We start from the raw sequence: 19,575 nt of genomic DNA, 5'->3' as shown, positions 1-19,575 counted from the left end.
CCAAGTGCTTCCTCCACTCTTTCCTCCATTTGATGTTCTGAGGGTATTTCCTGCAGTTTGCCATACTGCTCATCATCATTGGCGTAGTACGCCATCTTAAATTAGTTTAAAAGGAGGAGATAACGGGGGGCAAAAAACCCTGAGCAGGTGATTAAAGAGTTCAACCAATCCAGTTGAGTTGTACACCGGTAACATTTAAGTGGAGGGAGTCACCTGCTCCTTAAATTTTTTTAAATTGTAATATTTGGTATAAAACCAAGGATGCCCCCGAGCCACGCTCTTTTTAGTATTTTTGCAGCCCCTACGGGCGATTTCAGGCCATTCTGATACTCAATCATGCTTCTCCGTGTTCACGCGCCGAAAACCTGGTCGGAAAAACTCCGAGCGGTTCTCTGCGCGTGCGCACGCATGGGATTGAAAAGAGGACTGAGTCCTCTTCGAACCGAGCGAAGCGCTCGTTCGGCGGCCTGCTCCCGGTCCACACCGGTCACTAGGCAACAGTAAAATAACAGAAATTAGCAGAGCCGAAGCTCCGGAGTACAAGAAATAAACAACTGTTAACGCTGCGCAAGTTCATTTACATCTAGAATCTAAAAGATTTGCGCGCGACTTAACTGGCTGCTGGAGCAGCAAAGAAGAAGGAGGGTTTAGGCTATTTATCGACGGTGATTGGTGGTATAGGGCTCATGGGACTTGTAGTTTTCAATATGTACATTTTATTGGCTGCTGTGTTTGTCAGTAAAGTTAAGAGAAGCATAATCCGAAGCCTCCGCTCCTGACATAGAATTCTTGTTCAGTTAGTATCTCTTGGCGGTTCCAGAACAGCAGAAATGTTGGTATTTTTGCACAGAAAGGAGGCAACCCTAGTGAGCAGGTGAGCCTCCTTCTGCGCCTGTGATGTCCTCTTTACCGCTCAGAGGAAGCTGCTGGGACTGCAGAGACCAGGGGGGTGAAGTGCGGGCAAAGTGCATTAGGATCCATTGCGCATGCGCAGGCTCCATGCTGTGAGGGGGGGTCCGTGAGGGTGGGGTCCGGGGTGCGAGGCTTGCACCCGGGTGTGCACAGGGTGAAGACAACGAGGAGGGAAAAACAAGAGCAGATTGGAGATGCCGGGGATTGAACCCGGGGCCTCATACATGCAAAGCATGCGCTCTACCACTGAGCTACATCCCCTGGTATAAATATTCCTCACACGCACCATGTGTGAGTGTAGCACTCAGGAAGACAGAACTTGTACGTGATGTGATTTGGTTTAGCTTCCTATAGCCTTCACCTCTTCTCGAAGATACAGCTCTTTTCTGCCTTTTCGTGTTTTCTCCCCCATTCCGCTCACAGGGATGCGCTTCGAATGACACTTTTCGTTCCAATTAAATTCTTCTCCGGAGGAAAAAATAATAAATACACTTCTTAGTATCTATGTTAATGGGAATAAATCGCAGAGAAGCAGCATATTTATCCTGTATACTAGAACCCCAGCATGCTGCATTGGTATTTTAAACACTATAAACACATTCATACATTCCGATCGAACTCCTTTATTCGTGGAGCTGCGTCAATAGCGCCTTCTTTGTATTTTATCTGCCGTTAAATAGTCCCGTCTTCCTGTTTTCTCTAATATTAAGTCTCCCCGGCTGCCAGCCCCGTTGTACGGCTCATAAATTCAAGTTACCAGATGAGCGGTCACTGACATCCAAGTGTTTAATGTGCAGTTTATCAATTAAGTTAAAAGAAAGTATAAAATAGAAAATAATAATAATAAAACGTCCTTCGAGCCGGATTTGAACCAGCGACCTAAGGATCTCTGACTTTATACTTCAGTCCTCCGCTCTACCAACTGAGCTATCGAAGGTGCTTGAGATATGTAGGGGGGCCCTCTCTATACCACGTGCACACATGCAGTGCCACAATGAAAATGTGAAAATCTTGTATTCCCTCCCCCTCGGCCATAAGTACAATGTTTACTGAGCAGGTACTCCAGAGCTCGCGAGAGGCTTCGGCTGCTTCCAGGCGCTGTAAATACCACCAGTTACTGTTGCACAGTTTAAAGCTCGGTAAGTTCCACAATAAATCGGATGAAAGAGACTTAAAGCAACAGAAATGATGACAACAGTCTACATTCAGAGCAGCCACATTTGTAAATTAAAAGCAAGTCTCCCTCATAAAACTAACATCCCGAAGCACTGACTCTCCAGGGAGGGTGAGGTCAGCACTGCAGGCTGGGGATCCACTCAAGCAAGGGGGATGGAGGGCTGTGAGTCAGAATTTTAGAGGGTTTTGCCAAAGTTTGTTTTAATAGTTGCTCCTCTGAATAAAAGTTCATTTGATGATTAACTGGACCTGATCTTTGAGGCTTCACCTTTAAATATCAAATGGCCAATTGTGGCCTAAATTCTTATAGATGGAGCAACATTATAGTCAATTAGATCAAACATAAAGGAGCTTGTACAGTGCACATCTTGAATCAAGTAGTTAAAAGTGTGCTCATATATGTGATAAAAAAAGAAGGCTCTGTGAAATAAAATATGTGCTTAGGATCACACAGGTTGAGCAAGGAGGGCAGGCTGTATTGATTTCAGGTTAGTTGTGCATTTTGGTGAGAATATCTCTACCTCCCTCCCTCTCTCAATCCTGTTTACATCAAGGGCCACTGTTTTGTCTTTCATGCGTGGCTCACAATTAGAAAAACCGACACAGACACAGCAGACCTGACTCAGGTCCCTAATGTTAGAGGGAAATCTGTTAACAAAATGAGACAGATCAATTTAACACAATAATATAGGTTTAATCGATTTTTAGCTGGGAACAACAGGCAGTCTCAACATAGAGGCCATGACTGAAGTTCAAAGTTCTGGTTCAAACACCAGTAGCATTTATACTGTAAAAACCACAAAAAACTGTGGTGAAGAGTTCACCATTGACGTAAGCAACTACAAGCAGTACAGATAAGATAATGAGGTGCCTCTGGAAAGAAGCACATGCACTTGTTGACCTCATGGGTGGGTAAGTTACACTGACGTCATTCACCATATCTATTTTTCTGCACAACAAGAGATTATATGTTGCGTGCTGCTCATGGTAGCCCTGCCTTGCAAATACTTATCTGACCCTTTACACAATTCCCCTTAACACAATATGAATGACTTGTGGTTTTTAGGACCCCTGTGCTAAGGAAGGATACACCTTTCAGTTCCACCCTGATCATGCTGAGTGAACATTATGAAAGCAACAGTTGGTGCAGCTTTAAAGAAAAACTCTCTTTTTAATGTGGCTGGGGCCTCTTGTGTGTTTCAGCACAGCTAACTTAACAATGCAGCATGTATATATTTTTCCTAACTAATAAGTGTTTGTTTGTCCTAAATATGACCTGCCTTTTCTATTGAACCCACAGTCTGTCTTTTTTTAACATGTCATGTATTAAGCCTTTCACTACTTACATTGGTTTACAACTATCTAGCCTAAAATGCTTGTATTGGGATTTGGGAATTTATGTTTATTTGTATGTGATGTATTCTTATTCTTCCTACATCACTAACACCCACATAAGGAACCAAAAATGCAATTGTTAGGGGTGTCAGACCCCAAACAACTCTCCCAGATCCAAGCCACAGACTGCGGGGCTGAGGTCACCCAGTCTGTATATTCAAGTCCAGTGAAATCCTGTATTTTTCCCTTCTGAAACATCCTGTAAAAACATCAGACAAAGAAATGAGTTAACAGAAATATTTGAGAGCTGTCTAAATTGTTTCAGGATGATTATTGCAGCCAAAGGAGGCATAATTGTAATTGCAATTGTATTTATATATTGCTTACTAACCCTGATGAGGCATTAAAGCGCTTTTCGGCGAATAGCGTGCTACTCCGGAACCCAAGAAGAATTAGTGGTGGATTAGTGTAGGTAAGTATGAGTACAGTATTAGTATGAGTTAATTTGAGCAGAGGATATGTGATTTGTTAGTTGCAATGACTAGAGTAATGGAGGGATGGAGGAGGGAAGAATCCAGAAGTGTTAATTGGGAGTTGATAGTAATAGGATGAGGCTTGGAATGAATAGAGGAGAGGTAGGTGGAGGAGGGTGGAGTCTGGTGAAAGGGGTTAGGGAGATCATAGTAGTAGAAGGGGTTTTGGATGAGTCAAAGGTGAGATAAGTAAGGGAGAAGTTAGTAGGATTGTTTGGGAGAACATGGTAGTAAACTGAGGGGTGGGGTGAGCCAGGAGCTGTAGAGGAGAGAAGAGCGTAGGCAGGGTTATTTTTTAGATCAAAGTAGTAGAATGGGTTTGGGATGAGTCAGAGTGGGGATGGAGGATAGATTGAGAGAGACATAGGGTGATAGGGAGACAGAGTATTTTTTTAATGTATGTATTTATTTATGTAATTGTATTTATTTCTCCTCTAGTACAGTAGGAGTAGAGTAATAAATAAACAGATATGTAAATTGCCATCTTACCAAACAATGCTGGCAATTTTAGGGGGATAGAAAATGTTCAATTCTATTAAGGACACGGAGGCGAGGATTATGCTATCTCTATCTTTACTGTTAAAATCACAGCAGCCAATCAACACTTAACAAGATCAAATACTACATTTCCCATGAACACCTGTAGTCCACACATTGACAAATCCCATATTGGTCCTTCTGTATGTATAGCCCTGCTAACGCAGTCCTTCCTCGTTCTTGGCAAACCATATAACATTTAACAACAGGAATCTCCAACCATACTGGAACCACTGCGTAGTGCAGAAACCTCCAGATGCATAACTCTACTCCGCCTTCTTGTTCAGAACATCATGCTTCTTGCGACATTGGACGTTGTTTTATTTACTGTCCGAACCTAGAAACAAGGAATCATACTAATAACATCGTACTTGATAATCATAAAAACCAACGGTGGGCATTTGAACTTTTAATATTCCGATTCAACATAACATTATGCATATTCAACCGCGTGGGATAATCCTCGCCTCCGTGTCCTTAGTAGAATTGAAAATTCTTGACGCAACAGCTAGAAAATATTTTATTCTATGGCAGGACCTAAGGCTTCGGATTATGCTGGTTTAAAGCAGATCCACCGCTGCAGAAGCTACATCGGCAATAGGCTTATGATAAAAATACCTTACAGGTAGAATATGAAGAACAATCTGCTGCAGCCATGATGGCTTCTAGATGAGATCCTACGCAAAAAGTATTGGATGCCATGGCGCCCCCTAACAGAATGTGCACCAAATTTAGTAATATCAATCCCCGCCTTCCCAAGGATCCGCTTAACCCATCTTGCCAAAGTAGCTGATGACACCGGTTCATATGGCTTCTGTAATAAGATTAACAACTGACCCTGGGTGTCTGTACGAAACCCTCAGGTCACAGCCTCGTAAGCTTTCAGACATTGTACTACACACAATTTTGCATTATGAGGAAATGCTGGGTAAGAAATGCAACGTGAATCTGTTTTGGTACGTCTGGAAACAGAAAAAGAGACTCCAGAAGGAGTAAATACTCTACCAGATAAATCCAGAGCTTTGACATCTGACAAACGCCTGCAGGATACAAGGCATAAAGGAAGGGTAAGCTTTGCTGACAATTGTTTACGAGAGAAGTCTTCATTACAAGGCCACGCACGTAAGAAGCGTAAAACAACTATTTACATCCCATAAAAATGAATATCTGGGTTGAGGTGGATTTACCATCCTTATACCACTAAGAAGCTTACAAAGTAAAGGGTGTTCCCCTACAGGTTTTCCCTCCAAATGCAAATAACCCGCAGAAATTGCAGACCTGAAACTATTAATAGTTCTGTATGCCAATCCTTGTATTGCCAGTATGGAAAGAAAATTAACGATCATGTTAATGGTTGTCCCCAAGGGATCAACACACTGTTCGCAACACCAACCAGCCCATCTATGACAGACTCATATCGCTTATGAGTGGAAGGGGCCCAAGATTGGGATAAGAAGAACATAGCGTCTTCCGAAACTGCAGGCACTTGCCAACATCGCCTGAAAGTCTCCAAGCCATGAGGGACAAGTGTCCGGATATTACCAGTGGATGAGGAAGGCCCGCCGGATCCAAAAGTAGCAACGGATGAGACTGGATCCGAACCGGAAGGGCACATATTAGGGACATTGCCACTGGGAACAAGGCTGAGCCTTCCAAAGAGGGGTCACCGTGACCAGTTCCGTCGATCTCCTCCGTACCAGAGAGAGTACTCTCTGAATCAATGCGAAAGAGGAAAGGCATATGGAAGACCATCTGGCCATGTCTGAAGGAATGCATCCGACCCTGTCGCCAGAGGATCCAGTCTCCAGCTGTAAAACCGTATAAGTTGGGAGTTCAGGAGAAACGCAAAGAGTTGGATTAGACAAGGACCCCATCGCTGATTGATACTGAGAAACACCTTGCGATCCAGCATCCAATCCCTGCCATCCCTCAGAAAGCGAGAGTTCCAATCAGCTATCATCTTGGAACCTCCCAGGAGATATTATGCTGTCACTTCTATGTGATAGTGAAGGCAGAAGTCCCAGAATTCCTTCGCAATTTCTGCTAGTACACAGGACCTGGTGCAACCTAGTCGATTGATATAACGTACAGCAGAAACTTTGTCTTTACAAAGTAGAATGCAACAGGTCGCTTTGTGGGCGACAAAGACCGAATCGCAAATGCCCCCACTAGGAGTTCCACACAATTAATATGGAGTCTCTGCTCCTCCATCGACCAGCGACCCACTTTCTCCACCGATCCGCAATGCGCACCCCAACTCCACCGGCTGGCATCCGAGTCTATCACCAACTCCGGTGAGGACGCAAATATGGCTTTGCCATTCCATGCATCCATATGATTCAACCACCCTGTTATCTCTGCTCGAGCTTCGCCCGGTAACGGAATCTGGTCTGAGTATGATAGATCTCTGCAAAGGTGCAAGATCTTGAGACGGTGAAGGGCCCAATAATGCAAGGGACCAGGAAATATTGCCTGAATTGAGGATGCTAGCAGGCCGACTAGGCGAGCCAGCGTCGTCAATGATACAGTCGGAGTGACAAGGGATCTTCTCAATTCTTTCTTGATCACTCTCTGTTTGGAGAGAGGGGAAGACTTAACTGAGCTAGAATTGAATCCACTCGGAAACCTAAGAATTCTATAGAGTGAGAAGGGGACTGACTGGATTTGTCTAAGTTGATCAGGAACCCTAAGTCCTGAAGGAGTTGGACAGTCCAGGACAGATGTTGGCTTTGGGCCATAATTAGAACATTGTCTAAATAGATGATTAGGCGTACCCCTTTTTCTCTGAGGGACTGCACCGCCACTGTATCCTCCCCCCAGAATCACTTCTGAAAATGGGATTACTCTCACCTGTTGTGGCGGCATCCGCCGTGTTGGAGCCGTTTCGATTGCCTCCTCTATAAGTTCATCCACGACCTCTCCGATATCTGGTGGGGTAGAAAGTAGAGGAATATTGATAGCTGCCCCGGCCTCGGGGGTAACCACTGGAGGTCTGGAATGCTCGACGGCCCGGCGCTTGACCTCTATAGCGTCTGGCCCTGACAAAAAGGCCTCCACTGAACATTTTCTACATGGATGTTTGCGCTTTATCCAAGGCTGAAAATGTGGCGACATATTTCCCACAATCTTTCACAAACTTTTCGCCAAATAGTAGGCTGTTCGCCAAAGAGCCAGCCTCTACCGAGGCCAATTCCCCTAACTTTGGATCAATGCGCATGAGGAAAGACTTTCGCCTTTTTGAGGACATTGCGCAGTTGATGTTTCCTAATATATAAATAACTCTTTGAGCCCATTCTAGAACTGTCTTGGGGTCTAAAGGAGCGTGGGACTCTTTTGCTTGCACCACCAACTCAAGAATCTTTGTGAGTTGTCCTGCGATGTCTAAAAGCTTGTCTTGGCACCCCTTCCAACCTCGGTCAAGGCCTTTCTTAGGGTCCTTTGCAAATGTCTTTAAAACCATGGCCATACTAGGATCCAGCTCAGGGGTGTCGGACACCTTACCTAGAAGAGCAGGCCGAGGGGACTCAGAGCGTAGAGTACTGTGTATGTCTTAAACACCTTACGCAATCTGTCCTGCACGTAATGGGCAACTTCTGGACAGGGAACCCATTCCGTAGAACAGGAATGAATAATATTTTCTAGATCAAAGCATAGATTGTTTAATGCTGGAGACTATTCAGTGTGGTGCGTTTTCTTCTTGCGTTTAGCCAGTTTAGGATCTGCACGCTCTTTATCGGATTCCGACTAATCGGAAAAGGAAGATTCACAGGCTTGTGAAGATGGTAAAGAGAAAGATCCAGAGGAGTCCAGGTAAGAATAGTGCCCATATTTGTGATCTTTGAGTACAGAAGCCGCAATGTGTGCCAATTTTTCAGCAGATGAAGCATGACCCATAGGAAATCTCTGAGAAACACCCACATCTGGTATCTGGCCATCCCTGATTTCATTCTCCGAGGGGGATCTCCCCAAGAGCTCACGCTGCCCAAAGCGTATAAGGGGCTGAGCAAACAGCTTCAAAGCCTTTATGAGGGCCTGATTAACCGAAACTTGGACGTGATGTCCCAGTGGCTCAACTAATCTCGCCTCCATTTGTTTTTCTGTAGGCACTTCGGGAGTGTCCTGGTAGTAGTCGTCCTCTGCGGCGTAGTATGCCATAGTTGAATGAACCAGAGGAGAGAAGGAGTTCAAGGGGGGGATATGCCGGGCAGGTATTTAAATCTTGTATAAGATATCTTTATTTGGTTGTAAAAAAAGGGCAGAACCAAGTCACCCCGATAATTGGAAGTGGAGGGAGCACCTGCTAATCCTCTACGCGCTACCACGGATCAATTTAACACTGTAAAAGTGCTGGAAACGGTCTGCATGCATGCGCATCTGTAAAAATAGAGGACGGACTACATCCTTCTGTCTCTCCCTGAGCGCAGGGACCCGGTCAGCCGAGACCATTATGCACCCCGTTGGGCGTTCCAAAGGGGCGGTACAACACCAGAGAGGAAGCAGTCTCAGTGAAAAACAGAACGCAGAGCACCAACAGGCACCGCACGTGCCGTCCGCCCACAGTAGGAGGTTGAGATCCTCTAATGAGCGCTTCGGTCAGGCACTCCATGCTGATAACTTAATACAAATCATATACCATGTAATCACTTTAAACCAATAATGAAAGTGAAATGTCTTCCTAGCTGAGCTGTGAGCAGAAAAGAAAGAGAAAGGACTGCGTTAGCAGGGACAGATATGCAGAGGAACTGATAGGGGATTGGTCAATGTGTGGACTAGTTGTTCATGGGAAATGTAGTTTTTGGTCATGTTAAGTGTGACTGGCTGCTGTGGTTTTAACAGTAAAGAAAGAGACCGCATAATCCGAAGCCTCCGGTCCTGCCATAGAATTGAGATTTTCCTAGCCTTGGTGTCTGAAAGGCTAGATTTTATTAAAGACACGGAGGCGAGTATTATGCAGTCTTTTCTGGCTTTAATTTCTAACAGCAGCCAAGTAAAAGAACTACAGTACCCAGAAAAAAAAACTACAACGATGACATCATAGCTGAACAGCCAATAGGGTATCATACAGCAATACTAATATCTTAACTGCGAGCAACAAGTCCTCTTTTCTTGATGCGAAACTAAAGAGGAGAAGTAACAAACAAAACGGCATAGAAAATGGAAACCAAAGTCACAATGTCCATGCAACAATCTCGAAAATGGCGAAAGCGGAGTGCCGTCTGGGAGGAATAGACGTTGCATGGCGAATCCAAAATCGGTAGGAGTTGTTCGTGTGCATCATGCCGAGCCAACACTGGAAGAGGGAGTTGGCACTGAAAGAAAGATACAGGGCGGGTTAAAACAGTGGTGGGATAATACTCGCCTCCATGTCTTTAATAAAATCTAGCCTTTCAGACACCAAGGCTAGGAAAATCTCAATTTTATTACAAGACCAGAGGCTCATATTATGCATGTTCAAAGCATAGCAATGACTGAATCTGAAACATGAGAAATCGGTTTACAATAAAAAGTTCTAAACGTACTTTCATTCGACCAATCTGCAGACTTGAGAATATCCTGTAGAGAGGATCCTGCCCAAAAGGCGCGAGAGGCCATAGCACCTCTGGCCGAATGGGCACCGAAGGAACTTATATCAATGCCAGCTAGGGACATGACCCATTTAACCCAACGAGCCAGAGTAGGGGAAGAAACAGGGTTATGTGGTTTCTGAAAAGAAATAAGTAGTTGGGAGGCAGAGGACGATCTCAAATCTGCAGTACGAGTCACATAACTTTTCAAACAATTTCCAACACATAGTTTGGGTTGAGAGGGAAAAAATGGATAATTGACACAAGCTAAATTAGTTTTTGTACGTCTCTTGACCTGGAAAGAAACACCAAGGGGGGAGAAGAAAAAGGAAGTAACATCCAACGCTTTAACGTCTGAGACACGTTTGATAGAGACTAGACATAAAAGCATGGTTAACTTGGCCGAAAGCTGTTTGAGAGAGAGCAAATCATTATTAGGCCAAGAGGTGAGAAATCGTAATACCAGATTAACATCCCACATGACATTATATTTAGGAGACGGTGGAAAAACGTATCTTACTCCCTTTAATAATTGGCATACGAGAGGATGTTCTCCAATTGGCCTACCATCGACTCTTTGATGTTCTGCAGAGATGGCAGATCTGTACATGTTAATAGTGCGATAGGCCTTACCTTGAGAGGCTAAAGAAGCCAGGAAATTTATAACTAAAACTACATTCGCTGAAAAGGGATCTGAATTCCTGTCCAGACACCAGCTGCTCCAAGGTCCCAAGCGGACTTGTAGGCTCTGGAGGTTCCAGGGGCCCTGGCCTGCTGGATGAGTCTAGCAGCATCTTCCGAAATTCCTTGGGTTCTCCAGGACGACCCGAAATTCTCCAGGCTATGAGGAACAAGGAGCCGCTGAGAACTAACTGATGTTGTTGGCCTTGGGGATCTAAGAGGAGGTCGGGAAAGTGAGGAAACCAGATGGGTCGATCGATTGCCAACTCCAATAGAGTTGGGAACCACGGTTGGGTCTGCCAGAAAGGGGTTACGAGTACCAGAGTGGACAGTTGTCTGCGTACTTGAGCAAGAACCCGGGGAATGAAAAGGAAGGGAGGAAATGCATAAAGAAGGAATGACGGCCAAGTCTGAAGGAAGGCATCTGTGGCTAGAGCCTGCGGATCTGGCCTCCAACTGAAGTAGGAAGGAAAGTGAGAGTTGAGGCGAGAAGCGAAAAGATCTATGGACATTTCGCCAAAGATGGAAGAAAGATGCCTGAATATTGAAGGGTGCAATTGCCAGTCGCTGGAATCGTGAAGATGTCTGGAATACCAATCCGCTACTGTATTCAGCCTGCCTGGCAGAAACACTGGCTTGACCGAGATCCGACAAGGAAGACAATACTCCCAAAGATGCTTCGCCAACGTGGAAAGAATCTTGGATTTGGTACCGCCTAGGTGGTTGATATACCTGACCGCGGACAAATTGTCCATCCTGAGGAGGATGGTGCAACCTACTCTGTTTTTTTGCAAAAGTGCGGATGGCAAAGGAACCTGCAAGCATCTCTAAACTGTTGATGTGCAAGAAGGACTCCTTCAGAGACCATGCACCCCCAGTCGAGAACTGACCACATCTTGCGCCCCAACCAGTCCGACTTGCATCGGATTCTAATACAAGATCTGGGGCGGCAGAGAAGATAGTTCTGCCGTTCCAGGCATCTAGATGTGTCAACCACCACAGAAGTTCTTCCTTGGATTCGGCGTCTAGGACCAAGGGATCCGAATAAGCGAGACCCTTGTGAAGATGACGGATCTTGAGCCGCTGAAGGGCGCGATAATGTAAAGGACCTGGGAAGATGGCTTGGATAGAGGAAGCCAAAAGTCCTACTAGACGTGCCAGAGTCCTGAGGGAGATATGAGGGAGAGATAGGGATTGACGAATCTCTTTCTTGATTAAGGATACTTTGTGTTGAGGGAGCTGCAGCACCGACAGAGTAGTGTCTATTAGAAAACCGAGAAACTCCAACTTTTGAGTCGGAATTAGGACCGACTTCTGCACATTGATAAGAAAGCCTAGGCTGAGAAGTAGGTTCTGACAAAGTTGAAGATGGTCTAAAAGCAGACGTTTGTCCTGTGCCATCAACAAAAAGTTGTCTAAATAAAGGATTAGACGAACCCCGTGAGAACGGAGAAAGGCTGCGACGGGTTTGAGAATTTTGGTGAAACACCAAGGTGCGGAAGAAAGCCCGAAGGGAAGAACTCTGAATTGATAAAAGGAGTCTAGCCACTGGAATTGAAGGAATTTCCTGTGTGAGTGATGAATTGGCACTGTGAGGTAGACATCCTGAAGGTCTAATCTGACCAGCCAATCGTGCTGAAGCAAAATGTCCCTGAGATGGAGAATAGTTTCCATCTTGAAGTGTCGATAAACTATAAAGTTGTTGAAAGCTTTTAGGTTCAACACCAGACGATATTTCTGATTTTTCTTCTGGACGAGGAAGATGGTGCTGAGGAAACCCGAAGGGTCGAACTGGACGGGTTCTATCGCGCGTTTGGAAAGGAGAGAGAGGATTTCGACGTGCAGAAGCTCGGTTTGATCTTGGGAAAAAACTAGGGGCAGAGGAACGCGGGATTGAAATGGGGTTTGATAAAATTCTAACAGCTACCCTTGAATGGATTGAATTACCCAGGGATCTGAGGTGAGAGAAAACCATGAATTCAGAAACAGAGCCAGTCTGCCTCCTACTGGAGGAAGGCCAGAACTGGAAACACTTACCGGAGGTTTGGTCTCCTTTGTTGGCGTAGCCCCTGTGACGGTAGCCTCTTGATCGACGGGGATAGAATCTTGGTTTATATCCCGTGTAGGTCTCAAGCTGGGATTGCTGATTGTAGGAGTCTCTGTTGGCGTATTGGCCTCTGATGGAGCGGCCGGCAAAACGACTCCTGCCTTTGCCGGCCCTGGCAAAAACCCGAGATGAAAAGATCTTTTTCATAGAAAGTTGGGCCTTGTCCAGGGAGGCAAAGGTGGACACATATTTCCCCAGATCTTTGATGAAAGAGTCCCCGAATAATTGGCCCTTAGCCAACGGGCCATCATCCTTGGAGGCTAAAGAGGCCAGTTTAGGGTCAATCTTCAATAGCAGACTTTTCCTCCTCTCAATAGATAGCTGAGTATTGGCATTCCCCAGCATGCAGATAGCGCGTTGCGCCCAGTTCGAAAGAACCTCAGGATCTATAGGACTGTTGCCCATTTTAGCCTCTTCCGCCAAGTCAAAAATTCTGGTGAGAGGACCCACCAAATCGAGGAGCTTGTCCTGACAACCTGACCAAGCTCTATCAACGCCCTTCTTGGGATCTTTGCCAAATTTGGTGAAAAACATCAGCATGTTGGGATCAATAACTGGGGTTGCCGTAATGTTATCTGGTAGTGAGGGACGAGGACACTCCGACTTAAGCTTATTGCGAGTAGCTTTGTCGAGGGGATGGCGTAAAAAGAAAGAAACATAATCAGCTACATGATCAGATGGATACCACTCCTTTGAATTTGGATGAACCATCAAGGAAGGGTCGAATAAGGGTTCGCCGGCATGGTCAACCAAAACATGAGACACAGGGTGAACGGCACCACCGTCACTCGGAGAAATTTTACACCTTTTCTCCAGAGGCCCACACAAAAATAGATCTGCCGATCCATCCATATCGTCATCATGACTAGAATCATCATCAGTGTCTCTTAATTGTGTAACATGCACTGGAGAAGGAGGGGGACCCGATTTGGAGACCTCTCGGGTGGAAGGACCAGAGGAAACGCCTTTGGACGGCACTGGGAGGGTGGCCGCACGTTTCTTGCCTTTATTAACAGGCAGTTTGGAAGAAGACATAATTTTGGAAAAGGAGGCTTCTAAATTTTTTGTGATATCTGACATGGAAACAGTCACTGCCTGTTGTATAGAGTCCTTAATAAGGGACTTTAAATTTTCTTGAAAGACTTGGGAATCTTCTTCCTCAGTCATAATGACAAAGCCAGTAAAATATACTAAAATAAGTATATAAAATAAGTATATAAAGATAACAAACCTAAATCTGTAGGAAACTGGGGTTAAATGTGAAGAAAATGGGAGGGAGTGGCTGAAGGGGCAGGAACCAGGAAATAGGGGCGGTTACCGAAATGAAGACAGAAGCTGACTGACACCAAAAGCGTCAGAGCGGCTGAAATGAGGTGGAGAAAGGCAGCCGGGAGAAAAAACTAGCGAAAATACGCTTGAAATGCCAGAATATTAGACGCGCCGTGGGCCCTGTCAAGAAAGGTATGCCGAGTATGACAGGAATGTCAGGAATGGCCGCGCGTGGACGCGCGCGTCTACAACGGCCGAAAAACGACCGTTGAAAGACACGCTGCAGAGAGAAAGGAAGACGCGCGTTTAAGCAGGAATAGCAAACGCGCTGTTATACAGAAACATAGCACATGTAAATAATTGAAAACAGTTAGTGTAAACAAAATATAGAACAAATAATGAAGGTACTTATCTTGACTGCGAGCAGCAAGAAAAGAGGACTTGTTGCTCGCAGTTAAGATATTAGTATTGCTGTTCAGCTATGATGTCATCGTTGTAGTTTGTGTTTTTTTTTTTCTGGGTACTGTAGTTCTTTTACTTGGCTGCTGTTAGAAATTAAAGCAAGAAAAGACTGCATAATATGAGCCTCCAGTCTTGTAATAAAATTCGTGTTCAGTTAGTATCTCTTGGCGGTTCCACAACAGCAGAAATGGCCGGTATTTTTGCACAGAAAGGACGCAACCCTAATGAGCAGGTGAGCCTCCTTCTGTAACATACAAAATACCTGGCCTGGCCCAGCAGAGCCGCCTGTCCCCCTCCCCTCCCCCTTGTGATGTCCACTTTTCCGCTCCAAGAGTCCTCAGAGGAAGCTGCTGGGACTGCAGAGACAGGGGTGTGAAGCGCTGAGAGGCGGCTGCTGGGAAGGTGCATTGGACTCCACTGCGCATGCGCAGGCTCAGGCTCCATGCTGTGAGGTTTCACAAGGATAGCACGTGAGGTGGGGTCCGGAGCACGCGGTTCGCACCCCGGCGTGCACAGGTCAGAAACAACAGTATACCAGGAGGAGGGAGCAGCGCGGAGGGAGAATACAAAAGCAGACTGGAGATGCCGGGGATTGAACCCGGGGCCTCATACATGCAAAGCATGCGCTCTACCACTGAGCTACATCCCCTGGTGCACGTGCATGCCTCAGGTATCATGTGTGAGGCTATCATTCAGTGAAGGCTAATGTGTAGATAATGTGACCCGGCTTAGCTTCATATAACCTTCACCTCTTCTCGAAGATACAGCGCTTTTCTGCCTTTTTGTGTCTTTCCTCCTTCATTCCGCTCACAGGGATGCACTTACGAAGTAACGAATGACACTTTTCGTTCTAATTAGTCTTCCCCGGAGGAAAAAATATTGACTAAAGTTCTTAGTATTTCTGTTAATGACAATAAATGGCCGAGAGGCCGCATATTTCCCCTGTATACTATAACCCCAGCATGCTGCATTGGTATTTTAAACACTATAAACACATTCATACATTTCGATCGAACCCCTTTATTCGTGGAGCTGCGTCAATAGCGCCTTCGTTGTATTTTATCTGCCGTTAATTACTCTCGTCTTCCTGTTTTCTCTAATACTAAGTGTCCCCGGCTGCGAGCCCCGTTGTACGGCTCATAAATTCAAGTTACCAGATGAGCGGTCACTGACATCCAAGTGTTTAATGTGCAGTTTATCAATTAACTGAGAACCGAACCATAGTATGAAAAAAATAAAACAAAATGTGTCCTTCGAGCCGGATTTGAACCAGCGACCTAAGGATCTCTGATTTTGCACTACAGTCCTCCGCTCTACCAACTGAGCTATCGAAGGCGCTTGCCCATCAGTGTTTCGTGAGTTTTTTTCAGAAGTTCGTCAGTGGTCTAATGAGCTACATCCCCTGGTGCAAATACCTGTCACACGCACCATGTGTGTGTGTATCACTCAGGAAGACAGAACTTGTACGTGATGTGATTCGGTTCAGATTCCTATGACCTTCACCTCTTCTCGAAGATACAGCTCTTTTCTGACTTTTCGTGTTTTCTCCCTCATTCCGCTCACAGCTCTGCACTTCGAAATTAACGAATGACACTTTTCGTTCTAATTAAAGTCTTCGCCGAGGAAAAAATAATAAATACACTTCTTAGTATCTCTGTTAATGAGAATAAATCGCAGATAAGCAGCATATTTCTCCTGTATACTAGAACCCCAGCATGCTGCATTGGTATTTTAAACACTATAAACACATTCATACATTCCGATAGGACTCCTTTATTCGTGGAGCTGTATCAATAGCGCCTTCTTTGTATTTTATCTGCCGTTAAATAGTCCCGTCTTCCTGTTTTCTCTAATACTAAAGTCTCCCAGGCTGCTAGCATTGTACAGCTCACAAATTCAAGTTACCAGAAGAGCGTCACTGACATCGAAGTGTATAATGTGCAGTTCATCAATTAACTTAAAACACAGTATAAAATGAAAAAAAAAAAATGTCCTTCGAGCCGGATTTGAACCAGCGACCTAAGGATCTCTGATTTTGCACTACAGTCCTCCGCTCTACCAACTGAGCTATCGAAGGTGCTCGGGGACTGCATACGAACTGCCACAGTAAAAATGTGGACATCCTGTATCCACTCCCCCTTGGCCATAAGCACAATGTTTATTGAGCAGCTACTTCAGAGCTCGCGAGAGGCTTCGGCTGCTTCCAGGCGCTGTAAATACCACCAGTTACTGTTGCACAATTTAAAGTTCGGTAAGTTCCACAATAAATCGGATGAAAGAGACTTAAGTCAACAGAAATGATGACAACAGTCTACATTCAGAGCAGCCACATTTCTAAATGAAAAGCAAGTCTCCCTCATAAAACTAACATCCCCGAAGCACTGACTCTCCAGGGAGGGTGAGGTCAGCACTGCAGGCTGGGGATCCACTCAAGCAAGGGGGATGGAGGGCTGTGAGTCAGAGGATGAATGTAAGCTAGACTATGGGTTTTGCCAAAACTTGTTTTAATAGTTGCTCCTCTGAATAAAAGTTCATTTGATGATTAACTGGGACTTGATCTTTGAGGCTTCACCTTTAAATATCAAATGGCCAATTGTGGCCTAAATTCTTATAGAAGGAGCAACATTATAGTCAATTAGATCAAACATAAAGGAGCTTGTACAGTGCACATCTTGAATCAAGTATTTAAAAGTGCGCTCATATATCTGATAAAAAAAGCAGGCTCTGTGAGATAAAATATGTGCTTAGGATCACACAGGTTGTGCAAGGAGGGCAGGCTGTATTGATTTCAGGTTAGTTGTGCATTTTGGTGAGAATATCTCTCGCTCCCTCCCTCTCTCAATCCTGTTTACACCAAGGGCCACTGTTTTGTCTTTCATGCATGGCTCACAATTAGAAAAACCGACACAGACACAGCAGACCCGACTCAGGTCCCTAACACCCACCTACGGAATCAAAAATGCAATTGTTAGGGGTGTCAGACCCCAAACAACTCTCCCAGATCTATGCCACGGACTGCGGGGGCTGAGGTCACCTGCTTCATCATTTTATAGGGTTGCCACCTGACCGTTCTTTACTGACCCAGTCTGTATATTTAAGTCCAGGCTGGTAAAAATTAACAGAAGTATTTGAGAGCTGTCTTAATTATTTCAGGATAATAATTCGTTATTGCAGCCAAACGAGGCATAATTGCCATCTTACAGAACAATGCTGACAAGTTTAGAGGAATTAAAAATGTTCTAGCTATCGCGTCAAGAATTTTAGATTCTATTAAGGACACGGAGGCGAGGATTATGCTTCTCTTAACTTTACTGACAAACACAGCAGCCAATAAAATGTAACAAATTGAAAACTATAAGTCCCATGAGCCCTATACCACCAATCACGGCTCAGTAACCGTCCATAAATAGCTTAAACGCCATAGTCCTTCCTCTTTCTTTGCGAAAACAGTTCAAACGTGCTTTAACTTGGAAGACTGGTAACAAACTCTCTCCGGGTCTCCAAAACGATCTCAAGACGTTGGAGAAGTAACTGCATCAGCGACGATCTGTTGGATACCTTCACGAAGTCATGTTGGGTGTTCCTGAATGAGACAAAAATTAAAACTAACATGGAGGTATACCATGGGAGGGTATTTTATTCGCGCTTTATATCATAAGAATTTAACACTTATAACATTTATAACCTCAACGCCATAAAGTGTGCATATTGGGTGGAATAATCCTCGCCTCCGTGTCCTTAATAGAATCTAAAATTATTGACGCGATAGCTAGAACATTTTTAATTCTATGTCAGGACCGGAGGCTTCGGATTATGCTAATTCAAAGTCTATTTACCACTTCTGATACCACATCAACAATAGGTTTGTGATAGAACACCTTGAAAGTGGAATCGTTTGACCAGTCTGCTGCCGCCATGATGCCCTCTAGCCTAGCTCCAGTAGCAAAGGCTTTCGAGGCCATGGCTCCTCTAACCTAGTGTGTCCCAAAAACACTTATGTCAATACCAGCTTCGGCTAATAACCATTTGACCCAACGGGCCAATGTTGCTGCAGCGACTCGATTAAAAGGTTTTTGTAATGAAATCAACAATTGACCAGAAACATTTTGTCTGAATTCTCTTGTGACGTCTTCATAACTTTTTAAACACTGAACAACACACAGTTTTTTATTGTGCGGAAAAGAGGGATATGAAATACATTTGGATGAAGTTTTTGTACGTCTAGAAATGGAAAAGGATACTCCATTCGGAGTATATACTCTACCTGATAAATCCAGAGCTTTAACATTTGAGACTCTTCTGCAGGAAAGCAAACATAATAGCATTGTCAAGTTTGCCGATAGTTGTTTGCGAGATAAACCTTCATTATGTGGCCGGTTTCTAAGGAAACGTAAAATGATGTTAACGTCCCATTAAGAAGTATATTTCGGTAGAGGGGGTTTTACCATACGAATACCCCTAAGCAGTTTGCAAATCAAGGGGTTCTCCCCTACTGGTTTCCCCTGGATGTGAGGGTGACCCGCAGAAAGAGCTGAGCGACAATTATTAATTGTCCTATATGCCAAACCCTGGGAGGCCAATTCTGACAGAAAATTGGCTATGACATGAATCTCTGACCCCAGGGGATCCATACTTCTTGTACTGCACCAACATACCTATTTCCTCCAGGCTTGTTCGTATCTTTTCTGAGTGGAGGGGGCCCAAGATTGGGATAAGAAAAACATTGCCGAGTCCGAAACTCCAGGCACTTGCCATCGTCGCCTGAAAGTCTCCAGGCCATCAGTGTTAACAGTCCCTGCAGAATTAGAGGGTGAAAACTGTTCGACGGGTCCGAGAGAAGGTCCACAGACCATGGAATCCTCACCGGAAAGTCGCATGACTGATTCATTGCAGAGGGGAACCAGGGCTGAGCACTCCACAAGGGAGTCACTAGAATGATTTCCGAGCTTTGGCGTCGCACTTGTGCCAGGACGCGAGGAATCATCACAAAAGTGGGAAA

The 19,575-nt window shown here is 44.8% G+C and overlaps 4 non-coding genes across 4 annotated transcripts; all 4 read right to left on the bottom strand.

The window, feature by feature from the left end:
• Nucleotides 1-1,101: 1,101 nt before the first annotated feature.
• TRNAA-UGC (transfer RNA alanine (anticodon UGC)) lies at nucleotides 1,102-1,173 on the bottom strand. Its single transcript has one exon. It is a non-coding gene; the product is annotated as a tRNA-Ala (tRNA).
• A 13,980-nt stretch (nucleotides 1,174-15,153) lies between these two features.
• Nucleotides 15,154-15,225, bottom strand: TRNAA-UGC (transfer RNA alanine (anticodon UGC)). The gene has a single exon. It is a non-coding gene; the product is annotated as a tRNA-Ala (tRNA).
• Nucleotides 15,226-15,825: 600 nt separating this feature from the next.
• TRNAY-GUA (transfer RNA tyrosine (anticodon GUA)) lies at nucleotides 15,826-15,911 on the bottom strand. The gene is given in 2 exon segments: nucleotides 15,826-15,861; nucleotides 15,875-15,911. It is a non-coding gene; the product is annotated as a tRNA-Tyr (tRNA).
• Nucleotides 15,912-16,567: 656 nt separating this feature from the next.
• Nucleotides 16,568-16,653, bottom strand: TRNAY-GUA (transfer RNA tyrosine (anticodon GUA)). The gene is given in 2 exon segments: nucleotides 16,568-16,603; nucleotides 16,617-16,653. It is a non-coding gene; the product is annotated as a tRNA-Tyr (tRNA).
• Nucleotides 16,654-19,575: the final 2,922 nt, after the last annotated feature.

This window comes from Pleurodeles waltl, unplaced genomic scaffold (assembly GCF_031143425.1).
Source record: "Pleurodeles waltl isolate 20211129_DDA unplaced genomic scaffold, aPleWal1.hap1.20221129 scaffold_67, whole genome shotgun sequence".
Taxonomy (NCBI): Eukaryota; Metazoa; Chordata; class Amphibia; order Caudata; family Salamandridae; genus Pleurodeles; species Pleurodeles waltl.
Note: the sequence above shows the minus strand (reverse complement) of the source record. Positions and strands in the feature narration are given on the sequence as shown.